Genomic DNA, 6,000 nt, shown 5'->3' on the forward strand with positions numbered 1-6,000 from the left:
AGGAACCTTCTCACCGGCGGATGCCATCTTGGAGGGATTTTCTCACCATAGGACGCCATCTTGGAGGAACGTTCTCAGCAGCGGACGCCATTTTGGAGGGATTTTCTCACCAGCGGACGCTATCTAGTGTTTATGCTGGTCATCGGCCAGCAATTAAAAAAAAAAAAAAAAAACGGGAGTTATTTGTACGTTGTATTTTCTCATTGGCAATTTGATGTGCGGTGGTGATATTAGGTATTTCGTGTCGTATTTCCCCAACAGAGCATTGTGTGCGAATTACGTGTATCACCCCAATATTGTTTGCCTCCCCTGTGTGAATTGCCCCATCCCAAGTGGTGAAAGATATTGCTGAAATATTTCGACCCAGCCTCCTTTTAGACTTAGTGTTTTGTGCTCTTGTCGTATGATAACTCGTAGCCAAACCATGTCGGCTGGAGAAGTGAGAGATCAACCTGATCATGTTGACAGTCACGTGGGCGTCGATGTGAGTGACGCAATCAGCCTTGACCCGGTCACTGAACCCGATATGTTAGGGAGCAATCCCATCATGACTAAATGCATGCGTTCGACCTTCTGGTCTGGGCTGACCCCGGTTCAACAACTCGGCATGTATAACAGGGAGAGTGACAGGGCAGAGGCTGAGCGACTCAGGGAGAATGACAGGGCAGAGGTTGAGCGACTCAGGTAGAACGAGAAGGGGAGCACTCGGGAGAGTGCAAAACCTCCGCCGCCAATACTGCTGGGTCACTCAAGTGAACCTTATATCTTATTCATTAAATATGTCGACAGTGCTGACAGAGTTCCAGTTCTTTTCTACATTTTTTTGGAGGGGGGGGGGTTGGAAATCACTTAAAACATGTAGAAATGCAAAAAAAAGAAATCGAAATTTTGTTGAAAAAAAAGTTGCAAAAATTTTTTTTTCTCCAACAATTTTTTTTTGGGGGGGGGTGGAAATCACTTAAAACATGTAGAAATGCAAAAAAAAAAATTCTCGAAATTTTTTTTTGGGGGGGGGGGTTGGAAATCACTTAAAACATGTAGAAATGCAAAAAAAAAAAATTCTCCAACAATTTTTTTTGGGGGGGGGTGACAAAGTCCAAAATCTAATGGCATGATTCTTGGACCATACCTACCCCCCCCCACCAAGTTTTGTCGATATCCGTCGAGGAGTTTTTCCGTAATACTGTTCACAAACAAACAAATAAACAAGCAGTCATAGACTGGTACTTACGAAATCGTCAACTTAACCTCTGACCTTGTCTAATAAAAGCTGTCTCTCGAGAAGGTAGCGAAGCAAACCAGAAGTTTCTACGATGATTCTGTTTCAAACCATCAAAAATCGAATATTTGACCTCACTGTGACCTTGACCTTTGACCGATTTTGACCAAAAAATCTAATCAGCGCTAGCCATCACCCTCCTGAATCACGTGGTGTAATTTGACATTGGTAGCTTCTTCTGTTCTTGAGTTATCTGCACTAAACCATCAAAAATTGAATATTGACCTCACTGTGACCTTGACCAAAATCTAATCAGCACGAGCCATCACGCTCCTGAATCACGTGGTGTAATTTGACATTGGCAGCTCCTTCCGTTCTCGAGTTATCGTGCCTACAAACAAACAAACAAACAAGCAGTCATAGACTGGTACTTACGAAATCGTCAACTTGACCTCTGACCTTGTCGAATAAAAGCTGCCTCTCGAGAAGGTAGCGACGCAAACCAGAGGTTTTTACGATGATTCTGTATCAAACCATCAAAAATCGTAAAGTCGACCGAAGCAAAAAACTCCATTTCTCCACGCAATTATACCTTAACGTAACTCAACGACGCGTCTGCTCAAGCGCACTGCATCATGGGACGACCCGTGACGCGTCGAATGAAATATTTTTTTATACACTCTTAAAACGTCTCCAAAACATCCGATTTTTACCAGAATTTCGACAACCGAGTTTTAAGCGTCCGAAGCAATCGCAAAAACCGAAGACAAAGTTAAAATCGAAGTTAAAACGAACTCGTAACGTCGAGGGAAGCAAAAATACTCCATTTCTCCACATGAATTTACGGAATTATGTTTGACCTCACTGTGACCTTGACCTTTGACCGATTTTGACCAAAATCTAATCAGCACTAGCCATCACCCTCCTGAATCACGTGGTGTAATTTGACATTGGTAGCTTCTTTCGTTCTCGAGTTATCGTGCCTACAAACAAACAAACAAACAAACAAACAGAAACGGAAGTCATCAATATACCAACGAAATCTTTGGATTTCGTACGTAACAAGCAGTCATAGACTGGTACTTATGAAATCAACTTGACCTCTGACCTTGTCGAATAAAAGCTGTCTCTAGAGAAGGTAGCGACGCAAACCAGAAGTTTCTACGATGATTCTGCACCAAACCATCATAAATCGAATGTTTGACCTCACTGTGACCTTGACCTTTGACCGATTTGGACCAAAATCTAATCAGCACAAGCCATAACCCTCCTGAATCACGTGGTGTAATTTGACATTGGTGGCTTCTTCCGTTCTCGAGTTATCGTGCCTACAAACAAACAAACAAGCAGTCATAGACTGGTACTTCCGAAATCGTCAACTTGACCTCTGACCTTGTCTAATAAAAGCTGTCTCTAGAGAAGGTAGCGACGCAAACCAGAAGTTCCAACGATGATTCTGTATCAAACCATCAAAAATTATAACGTCGAACAAAGCAAAAATCTCCATTTCTCCACGCAATTATACCTTAACGTAACTCAACGACGCGTCCGCTCGAGCGCACTGCATCATGGGACGACCCGTGATGCGTCGAGTGAAATATTTTTTATACAATCTTAAAACGTCTCCAAAACATCCGATTTTTACCAGAATTTCGACAACCGAGTTTTAAGCGTCCTAAGCGATCGCAAAAACCGAAGACAAAATTAAAATCGCAGTTAAAACGAACTCGTCACGTCGAGTGAAGCAAAAATACTCCATTTCTCCACGTGAATTTACGGAATTATGTTTGACCTCAGTGACCTTGACCTTTAACCGATTTTGACCAAAATCAAACAAGCACGAGCCATCGCCCTCCTGAATCACGTGGTGTAATTTGACATTGGTAGCTACTTCCGTTCTCGAGTTATCGTGCCTACAAACAAACAAACAAACAGTCATTGACTGGTACTTACGAAATCGTCAACTTGACCTCTGACCTTGTCTCATAAAAGTATGAATCAGTCAGAAGCCCAAGGGGAGCTTGAATTCTGAATTCATTGTGGTTTGCAGATAATGAGTCCCAGACAAAAACGAGATTTCTTATAAAAATTCCATTTTTTTGTTTTTATTTTTTTTAAAAAAGTGATTCAGTACCAGCAGGATATGCCAGATAATAGGTGTATTACTTTTCAGAAGAATCTGATAAAAGAGTTATTATTTATTATATATATATATCAGTTATTCATCGCTGTTCCAGAATTTCGACAACCGAGTTTTAAGCGTCCTAAGCGATCGCAAACACTAAAGACAAAATTAAAATCGAAGTCAAAACGAACTCGTAACATCGAGCGAAGCAAAAATCTCCATTTCTCCACGCAAAACCTTAACGTCACTCAACGACGCGTCTGCTCGAGCGCACTACTGCATCATGGGACGACCCGTGACGCGTCGAGTGAAATATTTTTTATGCAATCTTAAAACGTCTCCAAAACATCCGATTTTTACCAGAATTTCGACAACCGAGTTTTAAGCGTCCTAAGCGATCGCAAAAACCGAAGACAAAATTAAAATCGAAGTTAAAACGAACTCGTAACAGAGCGAAGCAAAAAATCTCCATTTCTACACGTGAATTTACGGAATTATGTTTGACCTCACTGTGACCTTGACCTTTGACAGATTTTGACCAAAATCTAATAAGCACTAGCCATCCCCCTCCTGAATCACGTGGTGTAATTTGACATTGGTAGGTTCTTCCGTTCTCGAGTTATCGTGCCTACAAACACAAACAAACAAACAAACAAACAAGCAGTCATTGACTGGTACTTACGAAATCGTCAACTTGACCTCTGACCTTGTCTAATAAAAGCTGTCTCGAGAGAAGGTAGCGACGCAAACCAGAAGTTTCTACGATGATTCTGTACCAAACCATCAAAAATCAAATGTTTTGGATGTTTGACCTCACTGTGACCTTGACATTTGACCGATTTTGACCAAAATCTAATCAGCGTTAGCCATCACCCTCCTGAATCACGTGGTGTAATTTGACATTGGCAGCTTCTTACGTTCTCGAGTTATCATGCCTACAAACAAACAAACAAACTGAAACGGAAGTCATCAATACACTTACAAAATCTTTCGATTTCGTAAGTAACAAGCAGTCATAGACTGGTACTTACGAAATCGTCAACTTGACCTCTGACCTTGTCTTATAAAAGCTGTCTCTCGAGAAGGTAGCGAGACAAACCAGAAGTTTCTACGATGAATCTGTATCAAACCATCAAACATCGTAACGTCGACCGAAGCAGAAATCGCCATTTCTACACGCAATTATATTATACCTTAGCGTAACTCAACGACGCGTCTGCTCAAGCGCACTGCATCATGGGATGACCCGTGATGCGCGAGTGAAATATTTTTTATACAATCTTAAAACGTCTCCAAAACATCCGATTTTTACCAGAATTTCGACAACCGAGTTTTAAGCCTCCTAAGTGATCGCAAAAACGGAAGATAAAATTAAAATCGAAGTTAAAACGAACTCTTAACGTCGAGCGAAGCAAAAATACTCCATTTCTCCACATGAATTTACGGAATTATGTTTGACCTCACTGTGACCTTGACCTTTGACCGATTTTGACCAAAATCTAATCAGCACTAGCGATCACCCTCCTGAATCACGTGGTGTAATTTGACATTGGTAGCTTCTTCCGTTCTCGAGTTATCGTGCCTACAAACAAACAAACAAACAGAAACGGAAGGCATCAATATACTTACGAAATCTTTAGATTTCGTAAGTGATAAACACAAAGGGGTGAAAACAGTAACCTCCGATCTTCGATGGCGGAGGTTAATGACAGGGCAGAGGCTGAGCGACTCAGGGAGCATGACGCACAGATCGCTGAAAGAGTAGCGGCAGAGGCTGAACGCGTCAGAGAGCATGAGTGGCGGATGTTGACTGAACGACAGCGGGCAGATGTGTCTGCTGCACCAGTCCCAGAAATTGTTCGTGTTTGTTTGCTGGACTGAACGGGAGACACGAGGCCAGAAACGTACCTGGAGATGGCGGAGAAGTTGTTGACTTCCGGTGGCATTGATGAGAGCTTGTGGGTCGGCCATCTTGTTAGCCATCTATCTGAAAAGGCGAAGGAGGTATATGCGAGGATGGCAACCGAGGATGTAAACGAATACCGGAAGTTGAAGGCCGAGATTTTGAATGCCTATGCGGTGTCCCCGTGTATTTATAGGCGTAATTTTTTCAGTTGGACTTGTCAGTCCAGTCAAACCTCTGAGGAACATTCGCGGGTCTTGTTGGAACAGCTGCACAGATGGTTCGAAGGGACCAGCGTTGAGTTACCTCCAGCGGTTGCAGAACTCCTGATGCGTTACCGTATCGATCAACAGCTTCCGCAAGATTTAGCGTTGTTTCTTGTCGATAAAGACACTGTTTCCTTGTCAGACTGCGTCAAGCTTATTGATAAACATCTTTTGGCGTGCAAAATGTTGCAAGCCACGCAGTCGCGTCGTAAGACGGAGGATTCTGCGGTCAAGACCGCCCCCCCCCCCCGTCTGCCCGGCGGCAGGATCGAGGGGAAGGGTTCCCCGATGCCCTCCACTGGTGGCGGTCGTGAGCTGCAGGCCAGGGCACGGCCCTGGTGCGAGTTCTGCAAACGCGTGGGGCACGGTGGAGACCGCTGTTTCTCTAACTCAGCTAGTCCAGCCTTTCGAGGCAACCCGGCTGTTAAATTGGAGGAAGGTCAGTGGAGGTCATCAACTGGACCCTCGAGCATGACGGTGGCATCGG

At 43.4% G+C, this 6,000-nt stretch overlaps 1 protein-coding gene and 1 pseudogene across 5 annotated transcripts in view; one reads left to right on the forward strand and one right to left on the reverse strand.

Moving 5' to 3' along the window:
- Window positions 1-6,000, reverse strand: part of MSH3 (mutS homolog 3) — a 163,047-nt gene that overhangs the window by 102,915 nt on the left and 54,132 nt on the right. The window lies entirely within an intron of this gene.
- The window catches only part of LOC147016935 (uncharacterized), a 6,162-nt pseudogene continuing 341 nt past the window's right edge, over window positions 180-6,000 (forward strand).

Source organism: Eptatretus burgeri, chromosome 11 (assembly GCF_056783735.1).
Source record: "Eptatretus burgeri isolate ZD-2024b chromosome 11, Ebu_testis_v1, whole genome shotgun sequence".
Taxonomy (NCBI): Eukaryota; Metazoa; Chordata; class Myxini; order Myxiniformes; family Myxinidae; genus Eptatretus; species Eptatretus burgeri.